General features: G+C 46.7%; 1 protein-coding gene and 1 long non-coding RNA gene across 3 annotated transcripts in view; one reads left to right on the forward strand and one right to left on the reverse strand.

Moving 5' to 3' along the window:
* LOC135812316 (fibrillin-1-like) overlaps window positions 1-2,068 on the reverse strand; it is a 23,316-nt gene extending 21,248 nt beyond the window's left edge. Inside the window, exon 1 of the mRNA XM_065325694.1 lies at window positions 1,920-2,068. The gene's annotated coding sequence lies outside the window, so the exon portion shown is untranslated. The remainder of the gene's footprint in view (window positions 1-1,919) is intronic.
* Window positions 2,069-7,620: 5,552 nt separating this feature from the next.
* Window positions 7,621-10,890, forward strand: LOC135812317 (uncharacterized). Of its 2 annotated transcripts, XR_010552787.1 has the most exons (3): window positions 7,621-8,034; window positions 8,219-8,500; window positions 9,917-10,890. It is a non-coding gene; the product is annotated as an uncharacterized LOC135812317 (long non-coding RNA). The 2 variants fall into 2 exon arrangements; XR_010552786.1 differs by lacking the exon at window positions 7,621-8,034 and having other exon boundaries at window positions 8,043-8,500.
* Window positions 10,891-19,217: the final 8,327 nt, after the last annotated feature.

Raw genomic sequence — 19,217 nt, forward strand, 5'->3', positions numbered from 1 at the left:
ACTGGACAACAAGACAAAGGGGATTATGGGGCGATGTGCCGATGTGGTTGGCGAGACTCATCCGACTGGAGGTCTCGGAATCATAGCCTACGACCAGGCATCAATAGGAATGCAGCTAGGGAGGGAGGGAGATGTATTACTCCGCCACGAGCAGAACACAGGTGCAGAGACACATCAAAGATATTAACACCATGTTCCTTAGGGTGGTTCAGACTGGCGTAAAAAGCAACCGGAATGTGAAAGTTGTCATGGTGAATCGCTCACGTGACGTTCCCGCCAGCGTAAACACGGAAAAGGTTTCCCACCACTGTGCAGGCCGGTGGAATGCAGATTCCGGCGGCACGCGGGAGCACTTTTGATATCCTTGCACCGCATGTTCCGTCTTGTCTTTTGATTTCAGCCTCTACTCTCTGAGCCTGACTGCATGCTTGAGTTTTGAGTTTGGACTTCTAGACTGCCAACTTCTTCCATCATGCCGAAATCTTTGTTCGACTCAGTAATGAAGAGGGAGCTGATGGACCTGTATGTTGTGATTTTTGCAGGCTCTGCAGGCAAAATGTTGACTGCAAACGAGAAGCATAATCTCATCGCTGAGCGGATGAATGCCACCCAAGCACCAAACACTCCGGACATCGTATTCTTTCCGTCGACAAGCACATGCAAAAGCACAATGAGCCAGTATCTCTCCCGACTGAATTAGTTTATTTTGATGTTCAACTCAAACTGAGTCAAATCAAATTTTTCCTATGTCGATTGATTATGTAAAGGTATGTGTCGTACTGGCCATTCCAGCGGGATACACGTGCAGTGTGATTGCGATTCCCGTAATTACCCTGTAGCATTCCGGCGGCTATTCACGCCAGTCTGAACTGATGCTAAATGCACATAATACCCAAAGTCACTATATTGCAGTTCTCATGGCCAATTTTCTTAGTAATGGTAGTGAATAGAGTTCCTATGGCCGAGCACATACAACACGCCATAATAGGTTGCGCACGTGTGAAATTTCTAGTAGTGGGTAGGCCCCCGTGTAATATGCCGGCATTTTCGGTACAATCCGCGAACCCAGCACTTTGGGCTCGTGATGCAGCATTTTGGGGGAAACGGAGCACTTGGCCGTTGTGTATCAAAAGTTGAGAGAAGAAAAACTTCCCAAACAAGAACGTCACTTCCGCATTCCGTGGGTTAGCTTCTTGTTGAGTAGTTTATGAATTGTTTACCATGGCAGACTCGAGCAAGTCTCTTATTGAGTATTTTCTGACTCCCTGCTTTTGACGGCGTGTGCTGAGGATGACAAAAAAGTGAGCATATTCCGAGCATTTTCGGCACGCCGGTTTGGGAGCTTTTTCGGCAAGGTTTACGAGAATTTCCCAAAAGCATTTCGGCAAAGTTTCTGGCATATTACACCGGGGCCTAGTAGTGGGTCGACCCGGCGTCCGCACGGGTGTGAAGAGTAAGGACAGGGAGTTGTAAAAATATCAATATTTTAGTACTCCAAGTGACGAAAAATATTTTCGTCGATCTGCACTGTTTCGGCCACGTTTGGACGGATCTTCGTAGCAACTTACTTTCACTCGAACCCGGACGGTCGAAATCTTACGAAGTTTCGTTGTGCGCAACCTCTCTATTGTCTATTCACTGTCATTCGTAACAAACTTGCAAGCGTGGAGTTTCGAAGAGAATACAGCAATAGGCAGGCCTAAGTTTCTTGTACTTCGAAATTATCCTTGAAGCTTGGTATTAAGCCCTGGACTCTTTTATCAGCGATCGCTGATAAACCACACGTACACACAGTAGAATCCTATCCTACAAGTAAAAAAACACGACGCTGTTTCTATGCTCGCGCGCGTGCCGTAATTTCGCCAAAATAAATCAAGTAACGCATCTCCATGAAACGAAAGAAGTGACAACTTGCTTACCTGTGATACGGAGAGAGCAGGTCAGGTCTGTGCTAACATTATCAAGGCCAGTCCAACCAGCTGAACTTCACGGCTTATTATCGTTCTCCGAACGGCAAAATACTTCAGACAAACGTACCCTTCACTGCACCGCCGCGCCGTCAAGCAGAGCAAAATGTCCGCAACGAATGACTATCATCTCTGACAAACATTATTTTTTGCCTCGCCGCCCCTGCACTCAATCGAGCAGTAGATCTACGCATGCAGAATCAGGTGATATCATGAGGCGTCCATAAACAAGGACTCTTCCCTTGGTATTATTCAATACCTCATCCATTTATGGTCGCCCAAACGCTTTCGCACAGTGATGTCATAAACTGATAGGTCCATAAATATGCAATAATCAAGAGTTCAGACATGGCACGTGCTTGTTGCCAGGAGACGGCAAATGAGCGGCCAGAATAAGCAGTCAAGATCAGTCGATCTTGACCGCTTAGCCGGTCAAGAACAGCAGTCGCACAGCATCGCGCCGCACATGCGCATTTACCATTTTTCGAAGTCCTTGCCTTGGGCAACATCTCCGACGACGAGGACTAAAATTTGTCTCCCTTCTCCAAAATGATTATATACTCACTACTGTCTTGAACGTCTGCAGGGAGACCAGAAACGCCAACCGACCTTGCAGCTGGTCCTGTTTCTCGCGGCGAAACGTACACAAGGGAAGCAGACCTCCACAAGTACATTTTGTACCTGCCCTAAGGCTGCAGCTTCTCAGCACTCGCATTTGAACCTTACTCTGGCAATCATCTAACTCGAAGAATGGGTTTATTCCGAATCCGTCATATTACTGGTACTAACGTTACTACTGCCTTCACTGTACTTGAATACTTTCATCTCAAAACTGGAAAGTTCCGACCGTTGAAACAAATAGCTGTTTGTGATGGTCACTGCACACAATGTGACATCAACTCATTTGCCGTCAATAATACAAGGCTTTCTTTCTGTTTGAATCTCTCTACTGTACTGGGCCTTGTTGTTTGTGAGGTGGGCCTTGTCTGAAGCGCAATCCTACACAGTTGCGTCGGGCATGCCGCTCTGATCAGGCCCTCGGTCATGTGAGTGATCTTGCCCTCGGTCGCGACGCCCTCGGGGCTACGCCCCTTGGGCGTCGCGACCTCGGGCAAGATCACTCACAGACCTCGGGCCTGATCAGAGCATCATGCCCTCGGAACTGTGTAGGATTATGTATTTCATAATGAACTCTTGCCATAATCCGGCTGTAGTAAAATTAATAGTAATCTATGCATATATGGACCATGCATGCATGACTCACGACCACGAGCTGGAAAACTGACGTATGACGTTGTTTGTTTGTTTGTTTGTTTGTTCTGCTTTTATTTTTGGAAATAATTATAGTCGTTCAACCAAACAGGCATGGTGCAGCCCCGGTGCGTTCTCACAAGGAGACGATTTAGAAAAGGAGTGGACAGAAAGAAACTGGGAAGGACGTTGCCAAAATTGATGTGAAATTGCGCATCACCGTCAGAAAAAACGCTCTATCACCAACTTGCACCGCGATACTCGTACTCTTCAAAGCCCATCTCCATGAAAGACTTGGTGGTACGAGTGTTCACAACCATTAGAGCCGTCAGATGCGAAAACCGACCGTATTTTAATATATTTTTGAACTTCATGCTGTTCGTCTTAGTCGGAGCGTCCAGGAGCAAAGGAATCTTGGGTTTTCACTGGAATCTAGTTCCTCCATCATCGTGTAGCCCACCGTCGGCGAATGGCCGTCCAGAAAGGTTGAACATGGTCTTCTGCAGCATCTCGCAGTCCTGCGAGTCACACTGAATATGCCTGTCATGTATTCTACAATTATACCTCACTCCATATACACCCACACTCATATACCAGATCTCCAATGAAGTTTATAAATTCCATATACACTGTTCAATATACACCACTAAGGAGGTATGTACACCACTGAGGAAAACCATCACAAAAAAACCCACTGAGGAGCTTTCTTTCTCTGAAAAGGAGTGTATATAGCTTTCTCTCTAAAGCTATATTCACTCCTTTCTAGGGAAAGAAAGCTATATTCCCTCCTTATTGCTCTGGAGCTTGCGCATGGAGAGGTATAAATACCTCGTGTCTATCGAGAAGTATTGACCAGTTATAAAAACCTCGGCTACGCCTCGGTTTTTATACTGGTCTATATTTCTCGATACACACTCGGTCCCTTGTTATAATATTATACATTGATCACTCCCTTAGTATTGACTCACATAGATTTTTGCCATACCTAAGCAGTCAAATATTCCTGCATATTACACTCCTTAGGGCTATGTTGACCGCTTATATTTGACTCCTTTTTAGCGATTGAACACATGCTTTGGTCAGTCGTGATAAATCTAATAATAATATTGACTTCGCACTTGGTCAGTATAGGAAATAAAAGACCTCGTAAAAGATCTCCGCTTCGCCTCAGTCTTTTACTCGGCTTTTATTTCCTATATTGACCTCGTACTCAGTCAATATTAGATACATAAATCGGTAGTGGACTCTATAGTGATGAGTCTATCCTGTATGCTGTAAAAGACGCAGGAAATGTGACTGGTGTCTGTACACTGGTCGCCAGTATCCCAGTCTTCTCCTGCAGGATCTGTTTGACATTGACATACCGGTATGCAGTGGGTCGACATTGGCCTGGTTTGGCAGCTATCTGCCTGGGTGGATGTAGCAGGTTTGCATTGGCTCGTCGTCCAGTCCGACATTTTTCTTGTAACTGTGGAGTACCGGCAGGGTTTGAGAGGTTGCTCATGCTGTGAACACATCTCCACTGCCTGTCTCGTCCTTGACTGAGTGCCGTCTCGCCGCTTCCTGGCTCTACAGTTATGCTTATTTCGCTTTGTTTCGTGGTGCAGCTCAAAACCTGCCCAAACAACTGTGAGCTCGCAACATGGTATGGACAAATTGCGCCACTCATGCTGGATGACTAAAAGCGGCGAGTAAGCGAGTTTACTCCCTGGGCCATGGCAAGATCTGTTCAGCGCGTGCTATTCCAACATCTAAGTGCATAGTCACCGATCGATCCATGCGATGGTGGTTGACCTACAAAGAGCCAAGGGCTATGACTGAGCACTACTAGTGGATGATGCTGTCTACATGCAGTCAACAAAATTAATCAAAGTACTAGTACCTCAGTATGCCCCAGAATAGGGCATGTGCATCTATAGCACGACACAACAGGGGTTCTGGCGGCACATGTCAAACAAGCAGTAGCGACTAGTGCCAGCTACCTATTAGAGGCTAGCCGCTACAGTCCGTCACTGGAGATAATTATTATGTTCACTGTTTGGACTGAGCAGAATCAATGATGCCCGATCAATCTGCCCAATGTGTGTTCTGTTCCCCCTAATTATACCGTCCCATTGCATCAACCCTACTACACGTACATGTCGTCACTCTTGCATGACTTGTGTTACTATTGTTTATTTTCATCCGTACGATAAATAGAGCACAATAAACGTTAACTTGACCGAAGGATAAATGCGACTGCAGATAGAGGAACACGTCGAGGTACAGGTACCAGCATCAATACAGTATCAGAGAGAAACAAACAAAAATGAGAGGCACGCAGAAAAAACTCGCGTAAGCCCAAGTCTGAAAGGGGAAGTGGTTGATGAGGGATGAATGCACTGTCCACGCTCATCAACACTGTTCGTGGAAATGCACACATACATACAATAATATCCAACACAGCAAGCACAGAACCAAACAATTTCATGTTCACATGCAAGTACAGACTTGAACGTTAGTACCAAAAGCCGATACAGACAATATCCCCATACACACAGACAAACATGCACGCACACGCACACACACACACACACACACACACACACACACACACACACACACACACACACACACACACACACACACACACACACACACATACACACAATGTCCCATGTATGCACCCGTGGCGAGAAAAGCACACAAATCTACAAAAGCACTGGATGTGAACCCACAGATTTTCTCTTATAGCAACGATAGCGGATCTGATTCTGAATGAAACATACACACACACACACACAAACACACACACACACACACACACACACACACACAATACAATAATTCCCACCCGCAGATGATGGCAGGTCCTGAAAGGACAGGCAGTGTTTCAGTCATGGGGAACAGAACTTAGAGTGGCGAGTGAGGTATACACACACAAACACATGTGCGCGCGTGGGCACACACTAAAGTATGCAGAAAAAGAATCGACGTTGTAGTATTCATTGGTTGGGGAATGGAAAGGAAAATAAAACATTGCAGTAGGTTATTGCTGTATGGACACTATGAGCACAACAGAAAGGTAAGCAACTTGCTTTGAAGCAAAGAAAGTTAATTTATTATTCCACGGATCTCAGAAGGAAAGAACGTTCCAGAATGCTGCACTGGCAACAGGCAGACTGCATGTGCGTGGCCCCTGCAGTCAGTCCAGCTGCCGGCCTTGCAGTGCTAAAAAGAACGTGAAGTACAGCATGTCACGTCGTATCGCAGCCTGGAAAAATAGGCGCTGGGAAGTCCTAGTTATATGCTCACCTACACCACAATTCACCAATCTTCTGAGCTACTTTGGCAACAACTTTGTCCACTTGAGACTCCCATGGGCTGAGCCAGTTGTTCAGGGCTGCACCAAGGTGAACGGCAATGACCGCTGATGGCAATGCAATCCATGACACACAGTCACTAGGGCATCGGTAACATGGCGCTGAGGCTGGATCGATAAAATCTGCCTTTAGGCTGGGTCGACAACGAGGCCGCTGTCTTGAAGCTAGTCAGTCAGCCTGGTCACCGACATTGACGAACCAGTCGCCACCGTCAGCAGTGGCGGTAGGTTGTGACAAGTGTGGTGCAATATTGTCAGGAAATTCAGTACTCGGGATAAGATGAGTGACAAAGGGAATGTTGTGTTTGTATAATATTGAAGTGAACAAGGATGATCACAAACCCTGCGCGTGCTCCACCGTGATTTACAAGAAAATTCTGGACTGGACGACGAGCAAACGCCAACCTGCGCAGCTGCTACATCCAACCAGGCAGATACTATTACGATGGCTGCCAAATCAGGTCAATGTCGACCCACTGCATAATGTCAGGAGAAGACTGGGGTGTTGGCGTCCAGTGTACAGACACCAGTCACATTTCCTGTGTCTTTTGCAGCATACAGGCTGAGACTCGTCACTGTAGAGTCCACTACTGCATGAGTTTTATTTGTACAATACATGGCAGGCGTACACCATGGTACACGGTGTGCCTCGCAGAACTGCGAGATGCTGCAGAAGACCAGGTTCAACCTTTCTGGACAGCCATTCACCGACGGTGGGCTACACGATGCTGGAGGAAGTAGATTCCATTGAAAACCCAAGATTCCTTTGCTCCTGGACGCTTAGACGTGTTGTGATATCTGCCAGGTGCGCAGTAACTAGTATTTTCATCGTTATAGCGAGGACGACGCCGACCGGCAAATTCTCGCTCACAGCCATCACCAGCCTCTCAAAACCATCACTTGACACCCCCCAGAGGTATAGGAGAAAGCCAAAACAGCTCACTACAAACAAAAGCTAAGGACGATGGAAAGAGAGCATGTCAAAAAGAAGACGAACAGTATAAAGTTCAAATGGTTTTGAACACTAGTTCCACCAGGGAGTCGTATAGACCCGGGAGGCGACACGAGGCCTTCCGGGCCGACTATGATTGACTCGCGGCACTTTCTCCCACTTTTCCCTCAGATATCCCCGGTGCGTGCCCTGAGTTATAAACCAACTACTCCGCGTACTTATGCCATGGGACTTTGGGAGTGCACTCCTTGGCCTGAGGAACGGACTCGTGCAGGATCGATAGGATCGTGGGAAATCGTAGCTCGAAAAGAAGAAGAAGAATGAACTACTTTTCCAAGTAATTAGTTGCATTTGATGATCGTGATTGAGGCAGAGAGTGCTGCTGATCGCGATCCAGATCCGGGTCAAGAATCACCTCCTGATCCTAAGGAAACCTCAGCTGACGTAGATCTACGTTCTCTTCGCGTGAACGCTCAGTCTGTCATGATTGGCTTGGGCCACAGGTATGGTTTGAATTCTAATTTTCTATGTTATTATATTTTTCAATTTGTCTTGAAACTTTCAACCTTGCTACTTAGCGGCTTCTGATCTGGTGCACGTACTGCATAAAAAGTTGCGAATAATCATGAATTGGAAGAAATACTTGTGGGTTGATAGAGTGCAGTACTTGTTCAATGGTTTCTACAGAGCGTTCCGAATCCCAGCCGCTAAAGACCCACAGAAGGCAAGAAGCTTGCGTTGCAAAGCTGCTGTCCCGCCTGACTGCGGAGAAAGAAGACTCGTTTATGGTTGTTCTACAGCCGCTGCTGACGTCCATCAGCTCTGTCCTGCTCCCAGCTGCAGATAGGCCTGGATTTCAATGAGTCGTGTCCCAACTCCGGTGTGAACGATTTCCCGACGTCAAGACGAAGTGGGGTCAAGTCATGGGTGTTGCAAGGAAGCTGTCACAAGATGATCCGGTATTGAACGGTAGGTTTTGTAAAACTGCTCTAACATTTGGATCCTATAAATTATAACATTAAATTATTATTTGTATTCACGAAGCCATGCCCAAGACGTGCGACATAGCGTGCGTTCGTGTGTATGTGTGTGCGTGCATGTGTATATTGTGTGCGTGTGTGCGCGCTTGTGTATGTCGTAAAATCCCGCCAGAGCATCCCTACCTCCGGAACCATTCGAGTAGATCCATTTGGGGAGGGGCGGATGGGCGAGTCCTGCTTGCCGCATTCAGTACTACATGAAAAGTACTCACCCTAAGAAAACTGTGCGTGCGTCTCGTACACCCAACAAAAGTCAAGAGCTGGGAGTCGTAAAAACCCATCAAAACCCTAGGGTGTGTGCGATCTCTGGTCAAGAGGGTGGGAACTGTTGCGTACATTTCCAACCAGGTCGTAGACGCGTCTGCAGTACAGTACGACCTCACACTTCACATAGTCATACGAGGATACAACTCTATTGATAGATAAGATAACGTGCTTGTAGATCTCTGCCATGCCAAAGTTGCATTCAGTAGAGGTAGTAGTCTCTGTCAAACGTGTTTGCCATTGGCTCACGGCACTTGTAGCAGCTGATCGGACGATGCAAATGGACGCCCAGTCCACATTAGCTGGTTCTTGTTATGCCTTCGAAAATATACCATGGCACGCACTTTCCACTGTTGTTACATAGGGCCGGACGTGTGTTGCCCTGAGCTTGCCACGATACTTTCCGATCTGTCCATCTCCTCTCTTTGTTAAGTTGAAATTATTGGAAGAGCTGATGGCTGGTAACTTGCTGGTCAGCTGGTAGGAATACGTTTGCAAGTGTTGCTGCTGATTTGTACATTAAATTGCCGGAGTGACGTGGCCTTGAGTAGTCTTCCCCAGCAATGAACTGAAGAGTAGCATGCGTATTGAATTCTCTTGTTGCCGGTTCATCGGCCCCTCTCCATGACACCGGACTAGACTGAATTACTGGCGTCCCTTCATCGGCCTGCTTTTCGCCTCGAACTTCACGAGTCTTGAAATCTGGACCCAACATAATAAAGTGGGACTCAATTGCGCAGTTCAGACGATAAATTGATGCAATAAGGGGTCATCGCAAAAGTGATTAGTCATCCCTGAAAAAAACATTCATTTCGTACTCGGACCTCCTCTCCACCCTCCGAAATGAATGGACGACGAAAATCGCATGCATGTACATGTGTATGCATAGCGTCAGTCGACTGAGATTTTAGCTCGCTCCCCCCCCCCCCCCCCCCCCCCTGGAACGATCTTCGTTTCAGGGACGACCAAAAACTTGTGTGACCACTGACTTTCTTTCTCTGATATCAAGCAGTATGCATTATTTGTAACAGTAATTACTTGTCTGTGTCATGTGGATGCATTGTCTTATTTCCTTTTTCAGGCTACAGCACAACCGAGAGAACGAAATGTACGTCGCAATCAAGCTATGTCGTTGCCATCTTCTATGTGCCATGCGTTACCTGATGTGCCAGCCTGCTATGTCGGATACCGCTAACCATGCATCGACTAGGCGCCAGGCGCGAACTGATGGTGGTGGTGGTGGTGGTGGTGAGAAGGAGAGCTCTGTGCCAGGATAACTTTGCAGTTTAGAGAGCGTGTCTGGGCAGGCGTGTATTTACCCCCATATTGCCAGGTGTATATTTACCACCATATGAACCAACCATAAGTGCAGTTGCAGTGGAGTCTTCAACTTCATTCTCCTGAGTCAAGCTCCTTGTGAAGACATCTAAGAAGAAGATTGCCTGATGAGTCCAGCCGGGACGAAAGGTACGTCGCAATCAAGCTATGTTGTTGCTGTGTCATCTGCTATGCGCCATACGCTACCTGATGTACCAGCCTGCTATGTCGGACACCACTCACCCTGCATCGACTAGGCGCCAGACGCGAACTGATGATGGTGGTGGTGGCGGGAAGGAGAGCTCTGTGCCAGAATAACTTTTCAGTTTAGAGAGCGTGTGTAGGCAGGTGTGTATTTACCGCCGTATGAATCAACCACAGTACGATCAGCTGACGTTATAACTTATAAGGATGATCTCGTGCAGCGATATTATTGATATTTTTTAAGTCTTTTCTAAGGACTCTCCACTGCAGCGTTTTCTTTCCACTCGGTTCTCTTCTTTTCATCGCTCAGCTTGCACTTGCAATGCTTATACATACTGATCAATCCCGTTCAATTTTCCGTACATTTTTCTCAAAATCCATAGCGTGGACGAAGTAGTGATTTTCCGTACAAATATGGAAAATACGGAAGGTTGATAGCACTGTGTTGAGGCAGCTATTGTTGACTTTATTTGGAATTAATTCTGTCGTATTTGCACACATTCCTGAGTGCATTGTATTACTATTAGCATCCAATGTGTGTTATCTGTGCGAGCTTCTAACCTTGTGAACATTCACCGAAGGTTCGGTTGGTGGCGCACAAGATCATCCGGGATGGCTCTTGCGGGCTCTCAGCCCTGCGTTCACTGCATAAAACTTGGCAGAACAGTTCAAGTTTCAATTTAGGCCATTTCCTCACTCTGTGACTCCCAATATTTCACATGTGCAATGATTATAAGTATTGTAGATCACTGGGACAGCGCCACTTTGTTAGCCGATGTTAGTCCTGAGAAAAATTCACTCCATTGCCCTAAAGGTGAGAAGAAATTGGGATTATTTGTGAAGGAAAACTTTGGAAAATGTAATTTCGAATAAAAGTCATTTCGTTTATCTGGATAGGTCCAATATTTCACAAATATGCAATATAAGTATTGTAGATCACTGGGACAGGGCAACTTGGTCTGTCGAAGTTAGTCACGAGGAAAAAAATTACTTCATTGCCCTAAAGGTGAGAACAAATTGGGACTATTTGTGAAGGAAAACTTTGGAAAATGTAATTTCGAATATAAGTCATTTCGTTTATCTGGATAGGTCCAATATTTCACAAATGTGCAATATAAGTATTGTAGATCACTGGGACAGGGCAACTTGGTCGGTCGAAGTTAGTCACGAGGAAAAAAATTACTTCATTGCCCTAAAGGTGAGAAAATATTGAGGCAATTTGTAAAGAAAGGATTACCTCATGTTAGGTGGTCAAAGTGCCTCAGAGTTCGAGTGGCAGTGCAAAGCCAGTGAGTAAGCCAGTGAACAAGACCCTTTATTAGTGAACTCCTCAGCGATGGCCACAGATGGCTGTATTTCGGCAATGGAGATCGAAAGTCTGACCACAATTGTTCAGCGAAAGGACGAAGACGACGCTATGTACGGATTTCCCGGGCGCTATGACCTATGTACGGACTTGTCCCACACCGAGCAGGTCGTAATATTTTGAATCGTTGAGTCGATCATGGTTGTGCACAAGTGATGCGCGTGTCGCCTCCCGGGTCTATACGACTCCCTGGTTCCATCAACTATAATTATCACTTTCAATAAATCGTGACGCCATTTTGTTTTAACACGCATATCACAGGTTCCAGCGTAAGGTAAGGGAAAGAGAAGACAAGAAGCAGTCGGCGCCTGGTGAATTACGCCTGCATTGACGATTTTAGGCCATCGCTGCCCTCCCTCTCGCTCCTGTTTGGAGAGCGAATACTGCGATGGGATCAGCGATAGAAATTTGCAATTTCGAGTCGCATTCCGTGCGGACATCGCCACAGCCGATCTCTCCAAGCGTCCACCACATCTAGAACTGAAGACGTCGACATTACCTGGAACAAGCTACATCTTCCGTACAAGCAGCGAAACTGAGCGAGAACACGATCGAAATAGGGAAAATCGTTTGCGCTGAAAAGCATACTTTTTTTTCGGCCACAACGCCTGCACAAATACATACGATGACATAACAAGGCCCTAAAAATATATAATTATATTATTACTCAATCTGCGGACAGAACTGTTTCGTCCTTTGTGGATTCGTCAGCGCAGCACAGAGGAAATGAGGCCGAACCTGATAGCAATGGACTACACAAGCGGAATAGGTTGCACCGAAAGTGGCTCTCTGCTAAGACACAGGAGACTTATGATGAATTTAGTACAGCCAGACGCGCGGCAACTAGCTACAACAGGACCCGGAAACAGGAATTCTACAACTCCAAATTTCAGCAATGTACTGGAAATGCCAGAGAGACTTGGAAAATAATCAAGGAGTTGACAGGCAAACAGTCGACGTACAGGGATCCACAGTGCACGGTGGATGCGATTCGAGACACTTTTTCGAAAGTTGTGGAAGATCCAGCTCGCCCTGCACAGCTACGCCTACCCCTTGGGCCTCCACCTGCGGTGCACTTCTCGGAATTCTTGCCAGTCTCCATTGCAACTACTCGGAAAATGTTGGAACAGTTGGACACCAGAAAAGCCACTGGGAGTGATGATATTCCAGCAAGTCTCCTCCAGATGCATGCTGACATCCTGGCACCGTCACTCACGCTACTATTTAATAAGTCATTGAGAGAAGGACAGTTTCCTGCGGCAATGAAGGTGGGTAAGATACGGCCTCTGTTCAAGGCTGGAGACCCCAGCCAACCCAAGAATTACCGACCAGTCTCCCTATTGCCGATAGTGTCGAAAGTGCTTGAACGTATTGTTCATAAGCAGCTTCTGCAGTACCTCAACACGAACAATTTCTTGCCTACTAGTCAGTTTGGTTACAGACACCAGCATTCCACAGCAGATGCCTTAGCGCTAGCTGTAGAGAACATCAATGAAGCACAAGCCGCTGGGCAGCACACAGGAGTAGCATTTGTCGACATGTCTAAAGCCTTCGACAAGGTAAAGCATAGCATTCTGGTTGAGGACCTCTTTGAACTGGGTCTCACTAGCACTGCTTTGCAATGGTTTTCAGACTACTTGATGTGTCGCCGGCAATACGTGGAGACAGGAAAAACCAGAAGTACAACTTATGACAGCCAGTCAGGGGTTCCTCAAGGGTCAGTTCTCGGACCTTTGCTCTTCGTTCTGTATGTGAGGCAGTGGCGGATCCAGGACTTGGCCGAAGAGGGGGCCCAAGGTATCCGCCGCCCCCCCCCCCCCCAAAACAAAACAACAAAAATTAATACAACAACAACAAAGTCCTGAAGTTGTGAAGAGCTGTTGTATTTTAGGGTCCGGCGGATTCTGCCGGCAGAAAAATTGGCAGAATTCGGTACTTTTTCTGGTTTCATGCATGTTTGGTATGTGGATAAAAAAATGGAGCAGAATTCGAGGAATTGCCCGCCATAAGGTTTGTATGGTTCTGCCAATTTCACTGCTTTTCGAGCAGAATATGCCACCTTTTCGAGCAGAATCCGCCGGTCCCTAGTTTTATTCCATTCTCACGACATTTTCAAACTGCACTGGAACATTTCCACTCGATCGACAGCGGCCGCGACGGACCTTTGGACGGCTCTTCAACGCGAGCTCTCTTATCTACCGCCAGTACCGGTCCACTGAAGAACGACCTGATGTCAGACGCTTTCCTCTTCATCGCATATCTGAAGGTAACCCGTTGGCTACAAGCGAAGTAGAGAGCTAGCTAGAGAGCGTTTAGTTTCTGACAAGTGGAAAAGAAAAAAGGAAGGACGAAGTCGACAGCACCGTGCACCATACAGGACTTCAGCCCAACGCGATCACTGCGCTATGCATAATAAAAAAAAGTACCAGGCCCTGCATTTTTGGCACGTTTTTCACATGTTTGAAGTGCGGCCGTGTCTACAGGTCGCAGTGCGTACAGTAGTTGTACACAGCGCGCTGACTACAATGCTAGTGCGTGACCCCGGACACGTATAAAAATACCCAGCACGCGTGACCCACTTGATACGCCAAGTCATTTCGAGCGCTCATTCTACAGTCTACTGTTATCCTAGACCAAGGTCGAAATTTTCAAAGGGGGGGGGGCCCAGGCCCCCTGGGCCCCCCCCTGGATCCGCCACTGTGTGAGGGATATTGCCGGCGACCTTGCCCCTCATGACGTCACCACTATTCAGTTTGCTGATGACATCTCGCTGCGTGCGAGCAGTCCACAGCCAGAAGTTGTCTCCCAGCGCCTCACTGCAGCAGTTCAGTACCTGGCCACTTGGTTGAAGAAACGTGGACTGATCCTTAACGAGACCAAGACGCAGATACTCGCCATACCACACCATAGAGCTGCAGCCCTCGACATCAATGTTGTATGCAATTCACAAGTCCTACCAGTAGTCACATCTGCCAAATACCTTGGCCTGCATTTTGACTCGGACATGAGTTGGACCACAATGGTGGACCATGTTGCTCGTCGTGTTGCCGGCAAAATTGCTGTCCTGCTGCGACATGCTTCCTCGCTGCCGTATCCATGCCGACTCACCTACTTCAGATCTATCGTTTTGCCTGAATTTTTGTATGCTTCTATTAGTTACTACCCGTATTTGACAGTTGCCCAGGAACAACGGCTACATAGGCTGTTCAAACGTGCCGCTCGGGCAGTCTGCAAGTCGCCACCGTGGACCAGTACTGCTCCCCTGCTAAATCGAATGCATGTATGTGATCTACAGGTTTCTGTGCACTTGAATATGTTTTGTTTCATCTGGCGATGTTTGCATGATGCATGTAGCACCCTGTTTGAGTCCTTTTTTGCTGTCGTGCCCTCAACTCGCACTCGGGGAGGCCAAAGCAACTTGCTTGTGGTCCCACCTGCTAGCACTGCTCGTTCTGCTAAGCGCCTAACGCACGCTGGAGCCATTATGTGGAATAGATTGCCACCAGCAGCAAAATGTTCAAATAGGTATTTGGATTTTAAATCTCAAGCCTTGCAGTATATATTATCAGCGACATAGGTTTTCCAATGCTCACTGGATTGATATCTGTTCGTTGCAACCAACCTTCCGTCATTTTTCCTTTCTCTTTTTCTCTTGTATCTACTTTTTTTCCACAATATCCTTTAACATGTTATTCACAGTGGGTCCAATGTTATTAGGCATTTTGCCTGTTTTGATTTCCACTATAAATAAAGTATACAACAACAAATGGAAATAAAAATTTCCAATCAGGCCCGAACGTACCTTGCCAGAGTGCTCAAACTGACAAGTCAGTGAGCTCTGCATAAAGCAAACAGCAAAGGCACTACCCCACGCAAGAGTGCTCAACTGCTACAAGAGCAGGAGCGAAATACTCAATCTGCGGACAGAACTGTTTCGTCCTTTGTGGATTCGTCAGCGCAGCACAGAGGAAATGAGGCCGAACCTGATAGCAATGGAAATAAAAATTTCCAATCAGGCCCGAATTATTATATAATACAAATTTTACTAAACAGCAATAGCTGCCTCTGAAACCGCCAGCGTGGCGGGAGGCTCTTGTTGATCAATTCTTTGTTGATATTTTCCAAATAATGTTCTGGACCCTCTAAGGCACATTATACATGACCTTAGGAGGGCAAAGAATATGCGGCACCTGACAAATGCCATGACATGTGAATATGGTTCATTACGTCTGTCAGCCAGCAGCGATGCGATTCTCTTATACAGGCTGATTGCCGAACGCACAAAACCACATGACGCCGTCATGACCACCGGGGCAAACGACGCATTCTCGACATTCCGAACCCGCTCTTCATACTTTCTCCGTTTTTCCTGTTCATGTCGGTGATAGACAGTGGCCAGTGGTGCAGTGCGGTTCGAGGCAGCATGAGGGTTAAACACCCGTACATCAATGAGTGTGCGCTCGAAACGACTGCCCCACAATCCACTGACACCGATATCGAGACGCGCCTGGTCCTCGCGGAGGACATTCTCCATACTTTTAAATGGCAACCTACTGTCATACATCAAAGCTGGTGACTTGTTTTTGGCTCTCTGTGAGTTGTTTGTGACTGATGACTGGTATTAGAGGATTTGTGACTGTATGACTGGTAGTACAATTAATGTACTATTAGGGGCAGTGACTGCTACGAGAGTAGCCCTTTCCCAAAGGTGCTTTTTTAATTCGCACTTAGTGCTTTTCGCGTCCCTCAAAATATGCTGAAAAAGTGCTCTTTTTTCAGTGAAAACAGGCAGAAAGTGCACTTTTTCAGTAAAGCATAGCCATGATACATGTTCAGATATGAACTCAAGATGAGAAATGAATACGCACTCTTCCATTTATGGGTCCTAGAAAGGCAAACCAGGAAGTAAAGTTCAAAAAACCCATTGTATCCACCGGGTACAAGCTTCACCAACTTGTTACCCCCCCCCCCCAAAAGCGGCGTGCCAAGGCCCATCGCGATATCGAGCACTCGGAAACTGTGATCGCATGCATGAGCAAACAGGTTTTAGCACTTTTTCAGCTAAAAAAGCTCAAAAAGGGCGATATTCACCAAAAAACGCAATAAAGTGCGAAAGAAACGGCCAACAAGGGCGAAAAAAGGGCGAGCACCTTTGGGAAAGGGCTATATGAGAGCCCTGACTGCTGTCAGAGTCCTATACATAATAATGTCAAAGGCATTTGACCGTGTACGCCATGATCATTGTTCGAACTGTATTCTGTTGCTGCGTGTTGGCCTATCTTGTAAAGCCTTGGAATGGTTCATGAGCTGCCTTTTTTAATTTTTAATTTTTTTAATTTGTTTTATTGAAAAACCACAAACCTTCAGACATGTGAATGTGCACATGATATACAGTGTACAAACGTATGTATCGAGAAGGCAGCACAGAAACGGCAGTGGTGGTGAGGCTACCTGTCTGGTCGTTACCAGGAAGTTCGTATCGGAAGGACATTATCCAAACCAGTAGATTTACCTTGTTCCCGAGGTGTTCCCCAGGGTAGTGTGCTTGGCACACTCGGACTTGAACGTATCAAAGGATAGTGGCTGCTTCTGTGAAGAGCTGATCAGTGCTGGCCGCACTGTAATAACAGGTAGGTGATATTGAGAGGTCCACGCAGTGCACATGAACAAGGCATCTGATTGTCAAACCTGACTGAAAAGCAAGTGGCGACTATAAAGATCACATATAGCAGATATGTCGGTTCAGTTTGGGCTGAACAGAATCAGTCCTCCCATAGCCAACTCCTGAAGAACTCTAAAACGAAGAGGAGACAAAGCGGGGGGGGGGGGGGGGACAGGGAGTAGAGAAATCCTTCCTAGTAGCATAGTTCACCAAGAGTTCGCTGATGGCATTGTCCTGGAGGCCTGGAGTCGTGATGCACAAGCCGTGTGCTCATGTGTGACTGATGGACTCACTAGTGTTTCTGCCTGACTGGGTGATCTAGGTCTACTTCTAAACACCAAGAAGACACAAGTGATGTTCATAAAGCCCCGTGGTCTCCAAGACATCCATCATCCAGTACAGTGTGATGAGGACGTTCTAAAATTTGTACATTGTGTGAAGTACTACCTTGGAGTTCACGTCGATGACAACATGTTTTGGGATGTACATGTTGATCACCTGGCCCAGAAAGCCCGACAAGCAATCGGTAAGCTATGGCGGCATGGACAAGGCTTGACAGTGAATATCCGCAGCACATGGTACATTGGCATGATTCAGTCCATACTCTGCTATGCTAGTTAAAAAGTCTGATGGCTCATTGTGCATGGTTTGTGATTGGCGGAATTTGAACATGATCACCATCAAAAACAAAACTTGCCTCCCAAACATTGATGACCTGTTTGATACCATTCAAGGTAGCTCATACTTCAGTAAGCTGGATTTACGCTCGTGATACAATCAGTTTAGGATCCGTCAGGAAGATGTACCTAAGACGGCTATCAATACTCCCTTCGGTCATTTCCAGTTCCGGGTCATGAGCTTTGGATTAACTAACGCCCCTGCCACGTTTCAGTCACTGATGAACAGTATTCTCCAACCGTACTTACGGCAGTTTGTGGTAGTGTTTCTGGATGATATTCTTATCTTCAGCGAATCCTGGCAAGATCATCTTGAACATATCCAGACAGTTCTTGAGACGCTCCGGAAAAATAGGCTATTCTGTAAGCAGTCGAAATGTGAGTTTGGTGTCAAGGATGTTCTGTTTCTAGGGCATCGCATCGCCGGTAAATGTATCGCTCCAGATCCAAAGAAGCTTAAAGCAGTGAGGGAATGGCAGCCACCGACGACAGTTACGGAGGTGAGACAGTTCCTTGGTTTTACGAACTACTTTAGAAGATTTATTGAGCACTACTCTACTATATCGCGGCCATTAGAGGAGATCACTGGCAAACATGCCAGGTTCGAATGGAGTGGCCCCCGTCAGCATGTCAGCATGAATCCCTGAGACAGGCCTTGTTGAGTGCACCGCTGTTGAAACTAGCAAGCGTGCAGAAGCCTTTCAGAGTTGCAACAGACGCAAGTTATTGTGCAATAGCAGACGTCCTTCTCCAACAGGGGGAAAGGCGATAGTGCTTGGCATCCTGTGGCATATGCCAGTCGTAAGCTGCCACAAGCGGAGCGAAATTACACTGCTGCAGAACGCGAAACCCTGGCGGTGGTGTTTGCACTGCGATCCTGGAGAATTTATCTATTCCAGCATTTTGAAGTGTTCAGTGACAGCATGGCCGTAGTCTACTTGAGCACAAAAGCCAATCTCACTTAGCGCGAAGCTAGATGGGTTGAATTTCTTGCAGACTATGACTTCACAGTTAATCACAAGCCCGGCAAGGAAAATATGGCTGATGCGTTATCCCGCCGCCCTGATCTGCGCGGATCAGCAATTGGCAATGTAGTTGAGAAAAAGGATTGCCCACCCATCCTACCAGCACCCCATTTGAATACGATTGAGTTTGC

The sequence above is a fragment of the Sycon ciliatum genome, chromosome 3, assembly GCF_964019385.1.
Source record: "Sycon ciliatum chromosome 3, ocSycCili1.1, whole genome shotgun sequence".
Lineage (NCBI taxonomy): Eukaryota > Metazoa > Porifera > Calcarea > Leucosolenida > Sycettidae > Sycon > Sycon ciliatum.